Source organism: Notolepis coatsorum (assembly GCF_963971535.1).
Source record: "Notolepis coatsorum genome assembly, chromosome: 16".
Lineage (NCBI taxonomy): Eukaryota > Metazoa > Chordata > Actinopteri > Aulopiformes > Paralepididae > Notolepis > Notolepis coatsorum.
This window is the reverse complement of record NC_140180.1, coordinates 113,102,169-113,123,123: the sequence shown is the minus strand read 5'-3', so window position 1 is coordinate 113,123,123 and position 20,955 is coordinate 113,102,169. Positions and strand designations below refer to the sequence as shown.

At 42.7% G+C, this 20,955-nt stretch overlaps 1 long non-coding RNA gene across 1 annotated transcript in view; it reads right to left on the bottom strand.

Annotated features, from left to right (window-relative positions):
- Positions 1–1,216: 1,216 nt before the first annotated feature.
- Positions 1,217–20,955, bottom strand: part of LOC311243165 — an 84,509-nt gene continuing 64,770 nt past the window's right edge. The window contains exon 5 of the long non-coding RNA XR_014620647.1: positions 1,217–1,306. This is a non-coding gene — a long non-coding RNA (uncharacterized lncRNA). The remainder of the gene's footprint in view (positions 1,307–20,955) is intronic.

Sequence of the window (20,955 nt, the reverse complement as noted above, 5' to 3'; positions counted from 1 at the left end):
ATGCATAAACATGTTACTTCAGAGTTATTTTGAGAGGATTATGTGCTCCAATATATTCCACTCGGCACTATTAATCTATAAATGCAGAGACATGTCATCACATGCGGAGACAGCCAGTGGCTCTCTTTTCACCTGGCAGCGAGGACTCTCATTGGTGAAGTGTAACGCGTGGGAGGTCACGCCATAGATATATATAGAACACTAGATAGCTTAAGGTGGAGTCACCAGCGTCGCTGAACCGCCGCCATCTTGCCCCAGTCAGCCTTTCTGTTACGTTCTATGGTAGCTGTTGGAGGGTGAGTGATCTGCACAGACAAAAATACTCATAACTCGCTGAAATATTGACGGATTTACAAACGGTTTGGTTTATTACAAGCATTATTAACGTGGCTATGATTCAAGCGGTTTGTAAAAAAACATCTTTAAATTTTTTTTTATAAGTATGCAGTATCATAACTACATCTTTGATGTTTATAGCAAACCAACCCGTTTGAAAATCGGTAAAGAATTGAGCAATCTATGGATATTCAAATAGTACATGCACATGTTATCAGTAGCTGAGCTGCCTGGGGCAAGATGGCCGCCCTACGACGACGTCGCTCTCCATTGGCCGGCAGCGCGGGTAAGCTATCTAGTGTTCTATATATCTATGGGTCACGCTGCCTTCACCACTTCCTGCCTTTCGCTGAGCAGGCGCCCAGACCTGACCTGTAGGTGTCGCTGTCCACAACGCCAGATTACCACCCACGGCTTCCCTGCCCCTAACCCAGCCAAACGAGTTAGTATGACGATTGTAAGGGACCAAGCAGCCAGACAAGGAGGACACAGTGGTTTTGGCAAAAATAAGGGTTTTATTTTACCAATTTCAAAAACAGTCAAAGAATAAGTGTTTTATTTACCCATGCAAATACATAATTTACTAAATATAACATAAATGGTCCAAATAATACAGCAGGACAAAAACAGACCTGAACAGAACAGAAGACCAAGACAAATGAGAACTCAAAACTATATATAGGCCCTGGCCAGATACATTAACCTAAGTGGGCTAATTGATCATTCATATTTTACTAAATAATATCTTACAATTCTGATTAATCTAATAAACAATAAACACACAACATAACTACCAAACTGAACAACCAATAATCTTAATTAATAAGGAAATACATATAACAAAACTAAATTACAATACAATGAACCCCCCCGACATCTCCTGTGACATGGTTTGGTCCACCACCCCCATCCGGCTATTTAGGGTGGACCAGTCGCAGCTGCTCTGGTTGCCCAGAGTGAGGACGGCTGGCTGCAGAGTTGAAGAAACAAACAAATGAACGAGATGCATGCACTCAAACTTAAACCATGTAAGTCAGATAAAATGTATATGATATCAGTACGCAAGTTGTCGTGTATAATTATGTGAAATATAAATTGTGTATGTGCATCATGAATGTAAACGTGTACAAACATTAACTAAATAAACAAACAATAAGGGTGAGGGAACAAGTTAATATGTGCGGGTGCGGCGCACAGATGCATCCGTCACAGCGATCGGCCCAAGCCCCAGGCAATGCTGACTCCGGGAGTCGAGACCGCAGCCTCTTGCATTGGTGACGAGCGCAATCTCCGCTACGCCACCCGACCGCCCAGTATCAGCATATTTAAACAGGGTTTCTGAAACACAAGTTAGTGGAGGTGACTAGTGGTCTCCACTCCCAGAGCGGACAATATATTGATGGTTGACTCTTTCTGAACTGCAGTACATTTGATTGCTAAAGATTGAAAATGTTCTGCCAAAGTGCTGTATTGTTTTAAATCAAGAAGTTTCTTCCATCACATAATACAATATTTTCTATGGCAGTTGTGTCCTGCATGTCTTTCCATCTAAGTGGAACTACAAGATTAGTACCCTTATATTCAAGGACTGCTCAATGATGAGAATACAATTTATATGTATTGTTTAATGTCTATTCACTATAAACAAAACGTGAAAGATATATTGTAATATAATTAGGGATGTCCGATATTATCGGCCTACCGATATTATCGGCCGATATTGGCATTAAAATGTGATATCGGAAAATATCGGTATGGGTTTAAAAAAAATATATATATATATATTTGTTTACGTTTCTATAACCTTTATTTATCCAGGCAAGCAAGTAAGAACAAATTCAGATTTTATTTATTGTCAAAAGTATGCATAATGTTGTGTTAATTCCACAACAAGAGATATGTAATGTTAATTACCTGAAAGTATTCCGTTTTTGGGGGGGGGGGGGGGGGACCCTGCATATATCGGTATCTGTTGATATCGGTATCGGAAATTAAGAGTTGGACAATATCGGTATATCGGTATCGGTAAAAAAGCCAATATAGAGCATCCCTAAATATAATAGATTTCCTGTATGGTAAGATAGAGAGCCATTAAAAGAGATCTATCTTAAATGCATAAACATGTTACTTCAGAGTTACTTTGAGAGGATTATGTGCTCCAATATATTCCACTCTGCACTATTAACTCAATGGACGCCAAGGGGGCGCTGTTTACCTTCTGGTTAGAAGGCCATCGCTGTAATGCAATGGGGAGAATGCCGTGTTTGCGAGTGCTAAAACTATATTAAATATTATAGCTATGGATCTAATAAACACGTCGATTGTCAGTGAGTTTCTTCTTCTTCCAGTCAACATGCAAAAAACAGATACTTTTTTCATACATACATTTCCGTTTTTTATACCGTGGTGAATATGAGTATAGTTCCAGAGCGTCTGTCTAATCTCAAGAAACTCGAGCAGACCGTGCTTCAATGCATTTCCTTAGAAATCGTGGCATTTGTCGCTTGATTTATGAATCGTTCTGAAATAAACGCTAGATTATCGGTATTATATGTGTCCTCATGCATGAACAGAAGCGGGGGCTGAAAAGTCGCTTCTCTGTGCCTTGGTCAGCACCAAAACGCATAATCCATGCTGCTCCCAGTCTCCCCAGTCCATGTGTTATAATGATACTGCATGCCCGAGAAGGAAAACCGGAAGGCATTAGGCGGCGGTATTGACCTTTTGCAAGCTCAGACCCATTCCCAATGATAACATCAGGCTGGATGGATGAAAAATGAATGGATATAGCGAATAAAAGAAATAACGATTAAAACCCGACTTTTCTCGTGATTGGCGCTCAAGCGATGGCGAGTTAACCCAACTTTTCTCGTGAAAGGTGCCCAATGAGAAACTATAAATGCAGAGACATGTCATCATTGTAAATACATCACATATAAACTAGAGGTGGGCATAGATTAATTTTTTTAATCTAGATTAATCTATCTGCAATCCTGGATTTAATCTAGATTAATCTAGATTAAAATGGCTAAAAAAAAAAAAAAAAAAAATGCTGAAGGCATTCAAAATATGTGCGTTCTACCCAAATAATGACCAGAAGTAAGTCCTTACTTTTTCTTTCCTCATGTTTCTTAGGCCAGGTGGCCCATTACACCATGAGCCCATCTCCCGTTTCCAAAATGCATTACAGACTGTTTGAAAAAGCTGTTTTGCTATGATAATTGGTAATGAAATATCAAAATAATGTTCAATAAGATGTACTTGTGTTTAATAAGTTGTTTTATTCAGAAGTTAACACAAATAAATAATATTACCAGTACAGTACAGTATCTAGCAAACTCTCAGGAGCAAAACAGAAAGAAGCATTTCAAACTTGAACTATGGAGTTGCTCAGTGGCCAATGGTGTCAACTGTGGTTGTACTGGGCAGCTCCCACGTGTGAATGGAACTGTGTGAATGTGAAGCAGGGCGTTCCTGAAAAAGAGCATCTGTGCTCAGCGAACCTACCCTGGGTAAATAAAGGTAAAAAAAAAAAGAAAAAAAAATCTATTTTTTTTTAGATTAATGCGTTAATTATATTATCGCGCGATACTAGTATCGCGTTAATGCAGCACGTTAACGGCCCAGCTCTAATATAAACCTATAACAGTGCCTTCATGGCACAATCTTGATGTAACTAAGAGATTATTTTCATGCATGAATTACTAGATACACGCATGCACACACATAGTAAATTGAGGGGAAAAGATCTGTAGCATGCTTGTCCCCCCAAAACACACTGAAGCCCCTTTCACACATGCACTGGACTCCTGACAACCTGCACAGTAATCAGAGGGGCTGTATGTGAACTGATTGCTCGTCATCCAAAATGAACCGTTCATGAGTATTTGTATTTATTTATTAACACAGAGTTAAACAAAAGTTAAAAAAACAACATAATAACCATATTGTGAAGGAGAAGTTTACAAGCCTAGAGGCTTAACAAGAACTTCCCGTTTTGTAAAATCAAACATACCCGTACTTTTCGCACTATAAGCCGCACCTGACTATAAGCCGCAGCAGCTAAATTGAATGATGTGTACATATATAAGCCGCACTGGACTATAAGCCGCATGTGTTTTAATGTTTAATTACCATATGTAAGGAGTGGAGCCTGCGGCTTAATTTGACTCAACACGGGAAACCTCACCCGGCCCGGACACGGAAAAAGGATTGACAGATTGATTGCTTTTTCTCGATTCTGTGGGTGGTGGTGCCGTTCTTATATTGAGTTTTAAGTTCCCACCTCTACAGAGAATGACTCCCACCTCTACAGAGAATGACTCCCATTGGGACACAATACTGTCGGACAAATAACAAGAATTAACTCATTTACAAGTTGTATTAAGTTTAGCAAATAAGGGAACAGAGCAATGACATTTCAGATAAATAACATTTCAATGCAGTAAAAAAAGCAATATTTAGATTTTCGGGTTTTGTCCACATATAAGCCGCACCGTTATATAAGCCGCAGGGTCGAAAAATGGGGAAAAAAGCCGCGGCTTATAGTCCGAAAAGTACGGTACATATTATTTTTAAAATACCAGTAATACCTTCAAAAGATGTGTTAACACAAACATACACACAGTACATACATGCATAATACTGTACTGCGTACATAATAATACATAACCACCCACCCACCTGCCTACAAACCTACCCACCCACATAAACAAATGCATACCTACATGTATGACCTATTTATCTATCTACTACTTTTGGATATGAGAATTTTTTTGTAGTTTGCTTTAAAAATAAGCAGAGATGGATATTTCCTCAGCATAGGATCAGCTGCATTCCAAAGATTGGACCCTCTATACCTCACTGAGAGAACTGCCTAAGGGAAGTACCACAATAAGGTATATGCAGGTCCCTGGACTGACATGTAACATATGAATGAACATCCAAATTAAAAGAAAAAAAAATATTAAAACCATTTGATAGATTGTGATGATCATGAATGCATTTGTACAAAAATATACATATCTGAAAATAATTAACCTCAATCAGAATTTTTAGTTTCTTGAAAATAGGAGCAGATCGTTCAAATCGATCTGAGAGGGTTGCCAGTCTAACAAATCTATATATTTTTTTGTATTATCTTTCCCCCCTCCTTTTTCCGTTTTTCTCCTATCCCAATGTTAGTCGTTATGCCAATTCAAAATCCCCTTCCTGGTCATTGCGTACTTACCCCCCCCCCCCCCCCCCTACCGTCGGTCTTGGAGGGCGGAGACTATCACATGCTTCCTCCGACACATGTGTAGCCAGTCCACCGCTTCTTTTGACCTGGCAGCGCGGACTCTCACTGGGGAGTGTAAGGTGTGGAAGGGTCACACTACCTTCCCCAGACCCTTCCCTCGCTGTGCAGGCGCCCCGACCGAACTGTAGGAGTCGCTGTTTACAACGACCAGGACCCACCCCACCGGCTTTCACTGCCAACGCTGACACTGCCAATTGTGTCAGTATGGACGGCCGACCAAGCCGGAGGTACCGCGGCAGCTGGATTCGATCCCACTGTCTCTGCGGTGGTAGACAGACGCTTAGTCCGCTGCGCTACCCGGCCGCCCTATCAATCAATCAATCAAATCCTTTATTTAACCAGATAAGCATCATTGAGATTAAAATCTGTTTTTCAAGAGCGATCTGGCCAAGCAAGGCAGCAGAAAGTTTCAACATAAAAAAGAACATCACAATAAAATACAGATAAAACATTTACAGCAAGCTCCAATTTCAGGCAAGTTATCAAACAGGCAAATGATCAAACACAGTTGCACTGTCCGAGGGAACTGAGTTCATAGGATTTTTTGAAGTAAAATATTTTTTTGAAGATGAGATGAATGAGTGCTAGCCCATATTATGTTACAATAAGATATGTAAGGAAAGATCAGACTATAATACAGGATAAAAAAACGTATATTTATCAATGAACACACCTTCCTAATTATACCTAGTGACTTCATTGCTTTTTTACAAACATGATCCATGTGTTTTTTACAATTGAGTTTATCATCAAATAAGATCCCTAAACACTTTGTTGAAGTTACTTATTTGATTTCGGTGTCATTGATTAATAGCTTTGCCTCCTTTTTCGAATAACTTTTACGTTTATTACAAAATACAATAAAATTAGATTTTTCTACATTTAACGATAGCTTATTAGTCTGGAACCAATCTGAGACACAAGATAAACCATCATTGGCTCCCCTAATTAATACTGCAAAATTCTAATTTTTTCTACAATATCTCATTCTGTAATACAAACATTTTGGATTGTAAAAAATGTATATACCGTAAATCCTCTAATAGTGGAGGGTACTTGATTAAAGGACGGGCCTCTTAAAATGGACGGGGGTTTGATGCATGCAGACAAATACAGGCCTGGTGCTCTCTTTGCAGCTGAGGTAAATACAAGACCTGTCCTATATTTGAGGATTTACGGTAGTTTCACAATGTAAAATAAAAAAATTTGCAATGTTGTTTGCTTATTTCACTTTATTGAATACCATTGATCCTAATTCATTTAATTTAAATTTCAAACACAAGAGGAGATATTGTCTCTTTCTGCGTCCTGCCCTGCTCAACCTAGGAGCCACCCCTCCTAAACCACATGCAGTATTTACTAGTGAGTCCAGTTGCAAAGCTTACAGATGTCAAAGAATATTTGGGAGGGACGCAATCTTTCAAAACATAAAAATGCATACCAGTTGCATCTATATTTAGCACATATGATAGAATTTCAATACATTTTCAAAAAATAAAATGCAATTACCACCAGCCAGAAAAGGATTTAAATTTTTTTTAACTTAACTCAATCAGTACCAGGCACTAGACGGGTCCCGTTGTAGCAATGCCGCGCTGGCACAAAGAGGCGTGAGCACATCAGACCAGTACTGGCTTCCCTGCACTGGCTCCCTGTTCGGTTTCAGAATTGATTTTAAAATTGCCATGTTTGTGTTCAAGGCCTTAAATGGTCTGGGCCCTCAGTATCTAGCTGAACTCCTCCATCGTTGTACCCCTGCTAGAGCACTGAGGTCAGCAAGTAAACTGCTCTCAGATGTCCCGAGGTCTAGGCTAAAGACTAAAGGCGATCAAGCTTTTGCGCTGGCTGCCCCTAAGTTATGGAACAGTCTTCCACTGTAAATGAGGTCTGCCCAGACTCTACAGAGTGTTAAGGCACAGCTGAAGACTCACCTGTTTTTATTGGCTTTCTGAGGCTTGGTAAGCCACACATCCCTTGGTCGTGTCGTGATTGTTTTTTTTAAACTTTATTGTAGTTATATGACTTTGTGTGTACTGTATTTTATATTTCTTTTAGTATTTCTGTTTTTGTATTGTACAGCACTTTGGTACAACTTCTGTTGATTTTAAATGTGCTATATAAATAAAGTTGACCTTGACCTTAACTCATGGCGTTAATAGAATCGGGCGTTAACGCGTTAATACTGTGTTAACTTTGACAGCCTTAACACTGACACTTGTGATCGTTACGAAAGAAACATCGGATTAACCCAAGATTGGTAACAGAGTCTTTACCTCACATCTGATGTACTGCAAAAAGATTAATCCAATTCCTGATCGCCATTCCAAATATTGATCGCGTTTATTGATCCAACGTTTCTCAACCAAAACACATGAATCCACGCTGATCCAGTGTCCCCCAATCCGTGTGTTATAACGTTACTCTTGCCCGAGAAGGAAAACCTGGGCCCTCATTTATCAATGGTGCGTATGCACAGATATGTGCGTAACCCGTGCGTACGATCATTTCTAAGCAAAGTGTGGGATTTATCAATTTGAACGTGTGCTTGACTTTGTGCGTATATCTACGCACAGCTCAGACCATGCGTACCTGGCGCCCAGCGGTAGAATATGAAGACTGCACGCACCATGAGACGGACTTTCATTCATTCGTTTACTTTCAACACTGACGTGTTCATATGATCCGTAATTCATTATAGTTCATTGTAAAATAGCGACATTAGTGTAATTATTGTCAAACCCTATAAATATAGCATTTGGAATAGGTCTTTCTTTCCGAATGAATGCAGCATGGTTTATATGTGTGTGTGTGTGTGTGTGTGTAAATGAATGAACCTAAATATGTAGTTTGACTGATAGATAGACAAAATGGGTTTATTTATGTTGATTTAATTTGGTTGTGTTGATGTTAATTTTTTTTGCAAAATGGGTATATTCTGTTTGGTTTTACACAATATGTCTATCGGTGTGTTGTGTGTAGGGGCAGGTATATATAAGATTTTTTCCTTTCGGCCATGGTATTTTTGGTGAATTATATGAATATGTACTGTTGGACTGTGGTAATTCCATGTACGAATAAATAAATGATGATGATGATATATAGCGTTATCGGAATACTACAGGGTGCACTGACTGCGCTCCGCGGGGAACTGTTTTCAGAGATAGCAGATAGGAATGAATGAATGAGGGGCAGTCTAATTGCAGAGAGAACATAATATTAACTAGAGTCCGCTATACCGAGACACCTCCTTGATTTGTACCGCAATTTGGGACCCAAATTGGAGCGTGGAACAAAAACGCACAAATGCCATCCCCGTGCACATTCAAGTCCTCTCCACCCTTGGGTCTTTGGCCACCGTCACGGTCCATTGTGATATATTGGAGATGGATTGAGCAATGGACTGTTACTGTACCACCCATGTAGCTGTCAAAGCTCCATCACAAATTCAGTTATGTGAATAGAAAGGGATTCCACTCAGTCAATGTTGCGATGCGCATTTGCCTGATACATGTCGTTACTGCATGCCGGGAGGAAGGCACGCATTGTATTGAATTAAATTGTAATGTTATTACTGGGGTATCTGTAATTAAAATATCGCTTAAATGCAGGGGATCGGGGCTATCTACTGAAGCCATGGATGACTCCTCTGATCAACCCCAACAGGAGTGCATCTACACCGGGCACACTCGTGCACAAGAAAGAGTCACCATGGAGCGTGCAATTTGCTTTTTTTCCAGGCAAAGTCATATTCTTATTTTAACCTAAACTGTATATTTTTTTTATTTAATAGCGTTAGCGTTTTAAGGGAACTAGATTATTAACATATTTTCTATTGCCAGTTTGCTTTTGCATATATCAATGCTATGTTTGCAATTCATTAAATAAAACTCATACTTTTTGCAAGGGTTGACTGACTGCCATAGAAATAATCAACCATCTACATACTGTAACTTTTCAGTGCACGTTTTTATTTACATTGTGACAACAGCCTTGTGAGCTCCCGCACACAGACGTGATGGAATTCAAGTTCAAGTTTGTATTGATCACATATAGGCAGGCTACACATGGCGTAGGCCAGCGGTTCTCAACAGGGGTTCCCCGGCACACAGGGGTTCCGCGGAGAGCTGCCAGGGGTTCCGCGAGATGCCTGGCAATGTTCTTTAAAAATATAGAATAATAACAGTCTTATTTTGAAAATCCTATAGCGGGTCTCATTTCTGCCCACGCGCAGCTCCAGCTAAATAACTAGGCTCCGAAAGCTAGCAACATTTAGGTCATTATGATACTCTTATTTTGAAACTCCGTGGTGTCGTGACTCATATCCGCTCTACAGCACACAGCCAATAAGGATGCATCTCAACACAGCAGGCTGAGCAGTGAGCTTAGCGTCTCTCAGCTCAGCAGTAGTAGCGTACTCTGGATCTGGAACGCGGACATTGAAACACAGCAAGGATAGTGTTTTTGCGACCCAAAACAAATCCCTGCTGTTTTATTCCGCAACGGGTCAAATGCATATAACATGCTTTGCAATCCTTGCCATTCCTTTGTGGCCACGTTGTGTTTAAGACCGGAATTAATGTCCCTTTAGCATAAGCTAACAACAAGCCCTGTTCAGAGCGACAGAGAACAGCAGGGTGGGGACTTGGAAGGAGGACTGGGAAGGAGGGGGGGGGGGGGCATTCTCCCTCTATGTGTGTGCGTTTGAAAAGATATGATGAAGTCAGACTACTATATTATATTGATAGTAAATGTACTGAGGGTGGACAGACAGATTATGTTGATATTTAAACATAAAAAATACAATACATAATAAATGTATCCATGATCATCATGCAACATAAAACAATTGCAGGAACGGTTTGGGCGAGGAAGGTGTTTTAGGTTGCGTGTTCCAAAAAATTTACTTAAAGTTTAAAGCTCAATATATCAAAACGTGGCACTTTATAGTGAACATGCACTTTATAGTGAATCCAAATTATTTTTTGGATTACAGAAAATTATCCCTAAAGTGCTATCTGATGCAGCTGCACTGTTTTCCATGAAAATACCATATTTGGATAAGTTTGACCATTTCTAAAAATCTGAAAATCATTAAGTCACTCTGGATAAAAAAAGACTTTACAGACAACATTGAGACAAAGCTTCCTGACACATCTCCATCCAAACTCTTGGAAGAACTCATTGAAATCTCATCTGATACCACCTGGAGAGCTAGTTTCAGAGTGTGGTGCTGAGTACCAAGTATCTCATGATGCTGCAGTTAAGGTGTTGATACCATTCAGCCCCACATATCTGTGTGAAGCTGGCTTTTCATCCATGACAGCTCTGAAAACAAAATATAGGGCCAAGTTGAGCCTTGATGATGACATGCGTGTTGCCTTGTCAAAGATCTCCCCACGTATTGACCGTATTATTAGCCAGCAGCAGCGGACCTCGCATTGAGCTAGAAATGTCCACTGAGTGAACGAGTGCTTATTTTCTGTATTTATTTATATTTTTTGAGAAATGGTAACTTGGTGATCCTTTTCTGTATTTAAAAAAAATACATGATTTTCTGTTTTTGAGAAATTGTCAAACTTATCCAAATATGCTATTTTTATGGAGAACAGTGCAGCTGCAACAGATAGCACTTTAGTGATCCTTTTCTGTATTAAAAAAAAAATACATGATTTTCAGTTTTTTCTTAAATAAACATTATTTTGAAAGCAAGCACTTTTGTCATCAGATTCAGACAACTTTATTGATCCCGCGTGGGGCAATTCATATTTGCAGATTCACCAACAAGCAACAAAGACAAACAAACAACAAAACATCTCAACGACAGCACGGCAAATAAAGAATCATTGTATCATCATTGTAGCAAAAAAGACAGGACCGAAAAAGTCTTTATCGTATGTAGGGGTGCCCTGGAATATTTTATTGAACACAGGGGTGCCTTGGCAGCAGAAAGGTTGAGAACCCCTGGCGTAGGCTACATGGCAGTGAGATTCATTGTTCTTGTATGCTCTCGTATTATTGTTATAGTAGGCTATTGTCAAGAAAGGAAGTACATTATTTTCAATCGTGGCTTTAATTCGTAGCCGAGAAGCAGTCTCCTATCAGCTTCATTAATCCCAATCCGTCTCAGCCACAGCATAACTGAGACCGGCTATGGAAACAAATCATAAATAGACTACTGTAAATAAAATAGCCTATAACATTATAAAGGATATAGGCTATAGCAGGGGTTCCCAACCTTTCTTCCCCAGAGCCCCACGATTCCTTGGAGACATATATGATATAGGCTATACTGGGTCCGTCAGCGAGGAGATTTAGCCATTTGAGAATAGGCTATTATGGCCAAACGAGGGCCTATAGCCTATAAATATTATTAAATGTTTTCATAAGCTTAAAGCAGCGTTTCCGTTAGCCAGTAATTACCGGTATTTGACCGGCAAAATCTGTTGAAGTCCGACATATTTAATCTCTCCGGTCTTAATGTCCGGTGAAAATAATTCCCTGAGTCTAAGCACAATTTGATTATTTGAATTGTATTAAAATAGGCGAAAATTAAATAGCCTATGCGATGAACGAAACAATGATTACATTTGTTTCATCGTTGCTTCTAATAATGACAACGACGTTGTCAGCGAGAGCTTAGTGCTGGGTGTGCGAACTTTTGTGAAGCTGCAGAGCCGGAGCAGCAGCAGCACAATGCAGTACTCCAGCAGTACTCCAATTCAGCCATTTTCAATTCAATGTTGGGTGGGGGGCGCTGCTGTGCGGTCCCCAGAAAAGAGCCAATAACAGCTGAATCTGCTGCTCTGCATCGACATACTCTCGCAAATAAGTCATTGGGAGGTGGAGAGAGAGAGAGTCGTCACGCAAACCCACGATAATGTTGCCGTCTCTCTCTGCCAAATTTCTCAGTTCTTCGCTTGATATAATTAATACAAATGTCCAATATAACGGAATTCGTTAGCTCATAAAAATGTGATTATAACAGACTGTTGTTTATTAATGTCGGGCGACTGCCCACAGACACGAGTCTCGGGACTTATTTTATTTGGAATATATTGACTTTATACGCAAAAGTAGCCTAGTTTTAAGTAAAAATATTATAAATCTACATGCCTTGATGATGTCATTCTTTTGTTTTGTTGTCATTCTTTTGCCTATCAATTGTTTTTAAGCTCAATAAACTCTGACCGGAATTTCTCTCATTTGACCGGTAGATTGAAATCTACCGGACACTGAGGCCGGCAACAATTTTTTCTAACGGAAACCCTGGCGTAAAGATACAAGGACAACAGTTATATTAACGAGCAAGTTAGTTTACTGTATGCAGGCTTCACAGGGCTCTGTGTGACGTGTCTGTGCCATGCTGCGTTATGCGCAAATTACTGTTGCATAATGTAGGCTATGCTATTATATATAATTTATATAGGCTACCTACCAACATCAAAATAGATTGTATGCCTCTACAAATCATATGTAGGTAGAACATTTAAGGAAAATTCGTCACGATTTGGAATCAAATTGACGGAGAACTTTAATCCCTGGGTATTAATCAAACTAAACGAAAAATTCCAGCATGGTTATTAATGACACCAACGGCAAACAGTGGTTAACGGTCTTTATTAGTGTTTCTCCCATAACACGCGTTCGCTCGGTTTAGTCCATTTTTCCACATTTCATGGGGGTGTTTCATTACCGTATATGGTTAATTACGGGCGGTTCTATATGCAAATACTTAAAATCGTGCACGAGCACGAAGCATAGAACAAGTGGCATTTATCAACACGGAGTACTTGCAGGTGTGCGTAGGACCTGTGTACGCACGTGTGATAAATCCCAATTTTTCTGTGCGTACACACATTCTAAATTCTGTGCGTAGGAACGGAAATAGAACACGTTCTTTGTTGATAAATGAGGGCCCTGGACCGGACTTCTTAGATCGATGCACAGCCCCAGCCAGAGGGATTCCAATGATGTGCAATACCGGCCGCAAGGTGTTAGGCGGCGGTATTGGCCTTTTGCGAGCTCAGACCCATTCCCAATGATAACGTCAGGCTGGATGGATGAAAAATTTATGGATATAGCAAATAAAAGAAATTGTGGCGATAAGAAAGTAGCGAGCCAGAGACGTGGTTCGAGTTGAGGTACTTTACTTCTCACTCACATAGCATTTACAAATAACAACAAAGTTAACCCGGAACCGGAAGTGGTATTTAACCTGTCCCCTAAACAGTACAACCCACACTCTTAAAGGCACAAGCCCACCTTGGTGAATGTCTCTTAATATAGGTCACCACAAAATAACGATTAAAACTCAACATTTCTCGTGATTGGCGCTCAAGCGATGGCGAGTTAACCGGACTTTTTTCGTGCTTGGCGCTGAAACAGTTAGTGAAGTTTTTGTCTTTGAAATGTGTTGTAATTTTCCGTGGAGATCCGCCATTTTGAATTAGCGGTGTAGTCATTATGAGAAGAGGACATCCAGAGCTCTCAATGAGCTTTGGAATTTCGAAAAACTACACTACCCAACGGATTCTAGCTTCCTGCAAGCAATTACTTGTGTATGAATAAAAAGACATTTTAGGATTATACACCACAAAAAGTTACGTTATTGGCATATATTGGGGCACAGTTAGTTATTATCCCGAGTAACAAGATATATAAAAAAAAATTCCAATGCTCATTGATAGCTCTCGATGTCCTCTTCAAAATGGCATAAAAAAACTACAATTACGGTCGGTAAAATTTTTCAAAATGGCTGACTTTTGCTAACTAAAAAACAGAAAAACGAAAATCTATCTAATAACACTTTAACCTATTTGTAAACTAACGTATTGATGATAATATACATTATAACTGCTGTTGTGGCATGGTTATGATGTTTATACTTGAATACGTTTGAGAAAAAAAAACTATACTTTTGTAAGACAGTCTGGAGAGGTTGATTTATGACGTGATGTCATTTTGGGGAGCCACATATCTTTACCCAAACGGTGCATGCTTCCGCATTCGCGTTTAGCGCTCTGATTGGCCACTGCTGTTTCTGGTCGCACCAATCGTGTGACGGCAAGTTCTTCGCCGGTTAAGCTTAGGCACTCTTTCGAAGTTGGTTAAGGTTAGAGTTTGTGTTAGAGCAGGGCGATAGAATGCCAGCCCTGATTCCAAACTCTAACCATAACCAACTTCGAAAGAGTTATGCCGCCTAAGCTTCGCCTAAGCTTAACCAGTGATAAACTAGGCGTTAGGTAGTTTGCAGGCTGTTAAGAGCCGGAAATGGCCGCGTCCCGCGATTGGGCGCACATGTCACATGACCAGAAACGTCAGTGGCCAATCAGATTCGCAAAACGCACGCACCGCTTGGGAAAAAAATAGACGCTTTTGGGACCGGTCTCGTCGGGCTTAAGAGGTTAAGGCTTCTCTCCTGTATGAATGCGCTGGTGTTTCTTTAAGTTTCCAGAGTTACTGAAGCTCTTCTCACACTGGTCACAGTGGTAGGGCTTCTCTCCTGTGTGAATGCGCTGGTGTTGCTTTAATTCTCCAGAGGTCTTGACGCTCTTCCCACACTGGTCACAGTGGTAGGGCTTCTCTCCTGTATGAATGCGCTGGTGTATCTGTAAGTCTCCAGATCGACTGAAGCTCTTCTCACACTGGTCACAGTGGTAGGGCTTCTCTCCTGTATGAATGCGCTGGTGAATCTTTAATTCGGTAAAGGTCTTGAAGCTCTTCTCACACTGGTCACAGTGGTAGGGCTTCTCTCCTGTATGAATGCGCTGGTGAATCTTTAAGCCTCCAGAGGCACTGAAGCGTGTTCCACAATGGCCACAGTGGTAGGGCTTCTCTCCTGTATGAATCCGCTGGTGTTCCTTTAAGCCCGAAGATTGACTGAAGCTCTTCTCACACTGGTCACAGTGGTAAGGCTTCTCTCCTGTATGAATGCGCTGGTGTTGCTTTAATTCTCCAGAGGTCTTGACGCTCTTCCCACACTGGTCACAGTGGTAGGGCTTCTCTTCTGTATGAATGCGCTGGTGAATCTTTAAGTATCCAAATTGACTGAAGCGTGTTCCACACTGGCCACAGTGGTAGGGCTTCTCTCCTGTATGAATGCGCTGGTGAATCTTTAATTTTGCCAAAGTAATGAAGCTCTTCTCACACTGGTCACGGTCACAGTGGTAGGGCTTCTCTCCTGTATGAATGCGCTGGTGAATCTTTAAGCGGTCATATGTACTAAAGCTCTTCTCACACTGATCACAGTGGTAGGGCTTCTCTCCTGTATGAATGCGCTGGTGTTGCTTTAAGGCTCCAGATTGACTGAAACTCTTCTTACACTGGTCACAGTGGTAGGGCTTCTCTCCTGTATGAATGCGCTGGTGAATCTTTAAGTCTCCAGAATGACTGAAGCGCGTTCCACACTGGTCACAGTGGTAGGGCTTCTCTCCTGTATGAAGGCGCTGGTGTTTCTTTAAGTCTCCAGATCGACTGAAGCGCGTTCCACACTGGTCACAGTGGTAGGGCTTCTCTCCTGTATGAATCCGCTGGTGTTCCTTTAAGTGTCCAGATTGAATGAAGCGCGTTCCACACTGGTCACAGTGGTAGGGCTTCTCTCCTGTATGAATACGCTGGTGAATCTTTAAGTCTCCAGATTGACTGAAGCTCTTCTCACACTGGTCACAGTGGTAAGGCTTCATATCTCTGCTTGTTGTTGGGGAGCAATGCAGCAATTGTACCTGGAGAAGAGAGAAGTACACCAATTAAGAGTTCAGATCTTTTGTGCGTTTTGCATTCGTAGATTTTTTTGTGCGTTTTGCATTCGTTCTCAAGTTCTAAAAATGTTTTATGCTCCAAATGTGAATCTGCTCCAAGGGCGGTTATTTAAAACTGGCCAACATTAATAAAATACTGAGATAAAACCCAACAGTTGCATGAATGAAGATGGCGGCGTAGAGGAAGGACGTAGTGGAACGGGCTCCTACACAAAACTCTGACGGGTGAATATTATTAACCACATCTCTAACAAAGAAATGCCACCCAAAAAACCTGAAGTGAAGGAAGATAAATGCAAGAAGCCAACTGCATCGCCCAACGGTGGCGCTAGCATTAGCGTGAAACCACAAGGAGCCAACTCTCTGGCTAATACGTTAGCTAACACCGAGGCCAGCAGTGAAACCCCGCCGGCATGGTTTCTTGGGGAACTGGAAAAAGTATTAGACCGAATACAAACCATGATGGAACTCAAGTTGAACTCTCTAAATGTCTCTGTGGAAAGTCTTATCAGTGACAACCGGGCGCTAGGGCACCGTGTTAAGGAAATAGAATAAGTGCATGCTAGCTATAGTGATGCAGGCTTCTGATCTTCGCCTGATGCGATCCCATATACTGGGCGCCCTCGAGCCTGGTCCCATGCCGTCGGGGTAGTGTACCCTCTTTGGTTTGATCATGGACCCCTTCCTAATGCTTCCGATCACAGGAGTGTCTTTCCCCGGGGCAATCTCCACAGAGAGGCCTCTGATAGGATGTGGCATATGCCCCACACTCAGCGTGACAGAGAGTATCACCCATTGGTATTCTTTCCCATTCACGGGTCTCTCTGTATCTCCTGGGGATATAGACTTCCCTTTCGTGCCCGTTTTAGTTATTCCAGGCCCGTCCCTCACCAGTAGTTCTAGTGATATGGTTTCACGGAACCCTTCTCTGAGCTCTCCACTTATAGTGGTCAACCAATCGAATTCACCACCGTGTCTGTGTCCAGAGCTGGGGAAGGGCAAGGAGATCAGTCCCGAGGTTAGTAGCACAGCCCTTTTAGCCAACATCATGCGCACCAGGCTGGCTACATCCAGTAGAAGGTAATTTCCTTTTAGTCTATCATTGGTCATGACCTCCTGTCCCTTGGTGAACAGTCTTGACCTCTCCTCCGTATCCTTCACCCAGAATGTGTCTGGTCCTTTCACCAGGAACATCTTGTCCCCCCTTGAAGGCATTGCCCTGGGGAAACAGGTGTTTATGGTTTTCTCAAGATAGGTTTCCATCAGGCTGGCCAGGTTTTCCGTGCTGCCCTTGAAGGCTATACCTCCTCGGCCCGCGGCCCCTTTGCGGACTGGAGCATCCCCATCTTGCAGGTATCCACTGCCCTTTGTCAGGTATATTCCTGACCCTAGTTTCACTTCCGTATGGTCTTGGCATTTGGCTAGAGCATAACCCAGCCATGAGCACCCGCACTTGGATGCTAACTGTGGGGTCATAGGAGGGTACGCTGCCAGTACTATACGGGGTCCGTATTCCATATAACATGCTTGGCAGACAATTATTCTGCATCCCCTCGGGCCCTCCTTTGGCCCAAATGTGTAGGTATCATCGCCTGGGCGATATAGAGGTTTGTGATCCGTGGGGACCTGTTCTGGACGATTCCGTGACGGTCCGTGCCATAGTAGGTTAGTCACCTGGACGAGGCACAAGGTGCATTTATCCAGGTTGTGTCCCCATTTCGTCCATCTGATTATACTTCCTCCTGGTCCCTCCACAGGTTCTGCTTCCGGGGTGTCGGGGTGACGTACTAGTGATCTGTTATCCGACAGATACCCCTTTTTCGCCGCCTTAACTGCTCCATCAGCCACACCCATAAAAACGCTGGCGCCTCGTATGTTTCCAGCGTCCCCATTCAAAGGGGACAATCCTGGCGCCATACAGATCAATATTTTGTGCCTGGCGCACTCCAAGGCGAAAGGCATGGACTCTCTAAGTCCCGGTACACCCCTTTGGGCCATCTTGCTTCCCGTTTCCTGTGGTGTAGAGCTTGAGATTCCAGCCATCTTCCCCTTTCTTCACCCGGTTTTGCGGACTTGATTTACGTGCACTATACCTAGGTCCTGTAATCTAAGTCGCCTGGGACTAAGTATTTCAACGATGGTATCTTTGCTTTCACACTTCTTGCTGGGATTCCCTGCCAGGGGTTTTCGGAGCACCCACACGGCTTCACCTAAGGAGAAGGGAGAAGAGACAGCCGTGTTATCTTTCTGAAACACATCTCTTATCCTCTCTTCCCAAGTTCACAGCTTGGTGTATCCTAAGGAGAGAGATTGGTTCATCCCAGGATCGCAACATATCCTCCTTGATTATCTGCTCTTTTATAGAGCGCACAGCCCTCTCAGCCACTCCGTTCGTATTGGGCTGGTAGGGTACCGAGTATTGGGCCATTACACCCGCTTCCTCCAGTAGTGTCTTCACTGATCCGTGAGTGAAGTAGGTGGCATTATCCATCCTGAGCGATGTAGCCCTTGGCTCTTCCCTTAGGAACTGTGATATGCAGTTGCATATTACTGCAGCCGTCGGAGTGGGGATAGGGTACATTCTGAGTCTACCTGGCCCATTGTCCACTATCACCAGTCCCTGCCTGTGTTTCTTTTTCGTCCCCTCTGACGAACACGTCCAAACACGTCGGCGGAAAAATGCAGCCCTGCTTCCGATACTGCTATTTGTCCCAGTGGCACAGGCTCAGGTTTTGTCCCTCTTACCAGCGCACATCGTTCACAGGCCTTCCGGATTGTTATCGCTCTTTGTTTCGCTTTAGGTATGTGAATGTGGTTGGTTCTTAGGTATACCAACATCCTCTTACTTCCAACATGTCCAAGGTTATCATGTACCAGTCGGATCATGTGAGTAGCCTCGTCCTCCGGTACTCTCACCGTGCCTTTGTCTTCCCAGGCTGTGGGCGTGACTAAGGCCAGTCTTTTGAGTTTTAGCCCGCTGACCTCAGGGCGGTTTTGGGCCAGGGTGTCGACTTCTTTGTTTCCCTGGTAGTGGACCCCGGTTTCCTCCGTATGGCTTTTTAGCCATTTCCAAGCTATTTTCATGCCTCGGAATTGTTCCACTATGAGGGCCCAGAGGTCACCATGGGCCATTGGTCTGCCTGTGCTGGTTTCAAATCCTTTCGCTTTCCAGTACTCCAGGTTCTCTGTTCCTCCGTTGTAACAGTATTGGCTATCGGTTACAATAAGTAGTTTCGGTATGTGCTTCCCTTTGGCCATTATTATGCCCTCCAGTATAGCTGTTACCTCCGCCGTTTGGGCTGATCCCTCGGTCCAGCCACTCGCTGTTTTGATGTTCTCATTGTTGTGTTTTAGAACATAGGCCCACTTGGCCTTTGTTCCGTCCTGTTTGTGCTGACTTCCGTCTGTGTAGAGTACCCAGTTGGGTTCGGCCTCAGGCTCTGTGAGCTTGGTTTTCGTTTCTAGGGGACACTTGGTTCCTGTTGTGATAAATCTCATTTTAGGATCTGTTAACATCATTGACCAATGTCCCCATCGTGAGGTCATGGCCCTCGAGCCTGTAATAGTTCCCTTCGAGGCACTCTGCAGGGCAGGAAATTCTGTGGTTACTATTATATCTTTGTCTTGAGCCAAGTCCTTCAGGGCATTCCAGAATCGAAATACTCCACATAGGATTCGTTCTTCTTCCGTATACCGCTCCTCCGTATTGGTGAACTGCATGGATAAAAGTAGACAAGGGGTCTTCCCCTTTCTATTCTGACATTTCAGAGTTATCCCTTGCGTACCCTCCACTTGTGGGAATACTTCCAGATGTTTGGTGGGGTCTCTTTTTTCCAGATCTTTGCAGTTTTCCAGCACATGGGTTTTGAACACCGTCCAGCCTGGCTCCACTTCCTCTATGGGGATGTTCCTATTCCTAGGGTTTTTTCCCTCGAGAGCTTTGCCTTTCAGTTTGTGGAGCGGGGATGCTTTTGTCGCATAGCCAGGCACATGGGTCATAATGTGGCCGCATTTTCCCATGGCAGAGTCCAGCTGACTCAGGGACACAGGCTTCTCAATGGCCGCTACCTGATCCAGGTATTCCCTGCTGACTGACTTTCCGGTGTCCGTGATGTTGAAACCCAGATACCTCAGGGTATGTTTCGCGATCTCGCACTTCTTGAGGCCTATCTTTAACCCGGCCCTGGAGAGGCGGGTCACTACCTGGTCCAGTAGTTCCAAGTGTTCTTGTTCCGAGTCATTGGTCCAATACACGTCGTCGATGTATATGGTGACATCCAGGCCTCTTAGGATGTCCTCTATGACTCCTTGGAACACATTCGGGGAGTTCTTATACCCCTGTGGTAAAACTGTCCATCCATAGGACAGCCCGTTCCAGGTGAACGCCGTCTTTTGGGTGGATAGGGGGTCGATAGGTACTGACCAGAATCCATTAGCCAGGTCAATGCTAGACTTCCAACGTTTGTTGGGCAGATTCCTGGTTGTTTGTGCTATGTTTATCATTGTCCTGGTATCTGAGCATGTTCTAGCATTCAGGGCAATTAAGTTGTGCACTAATCTCCA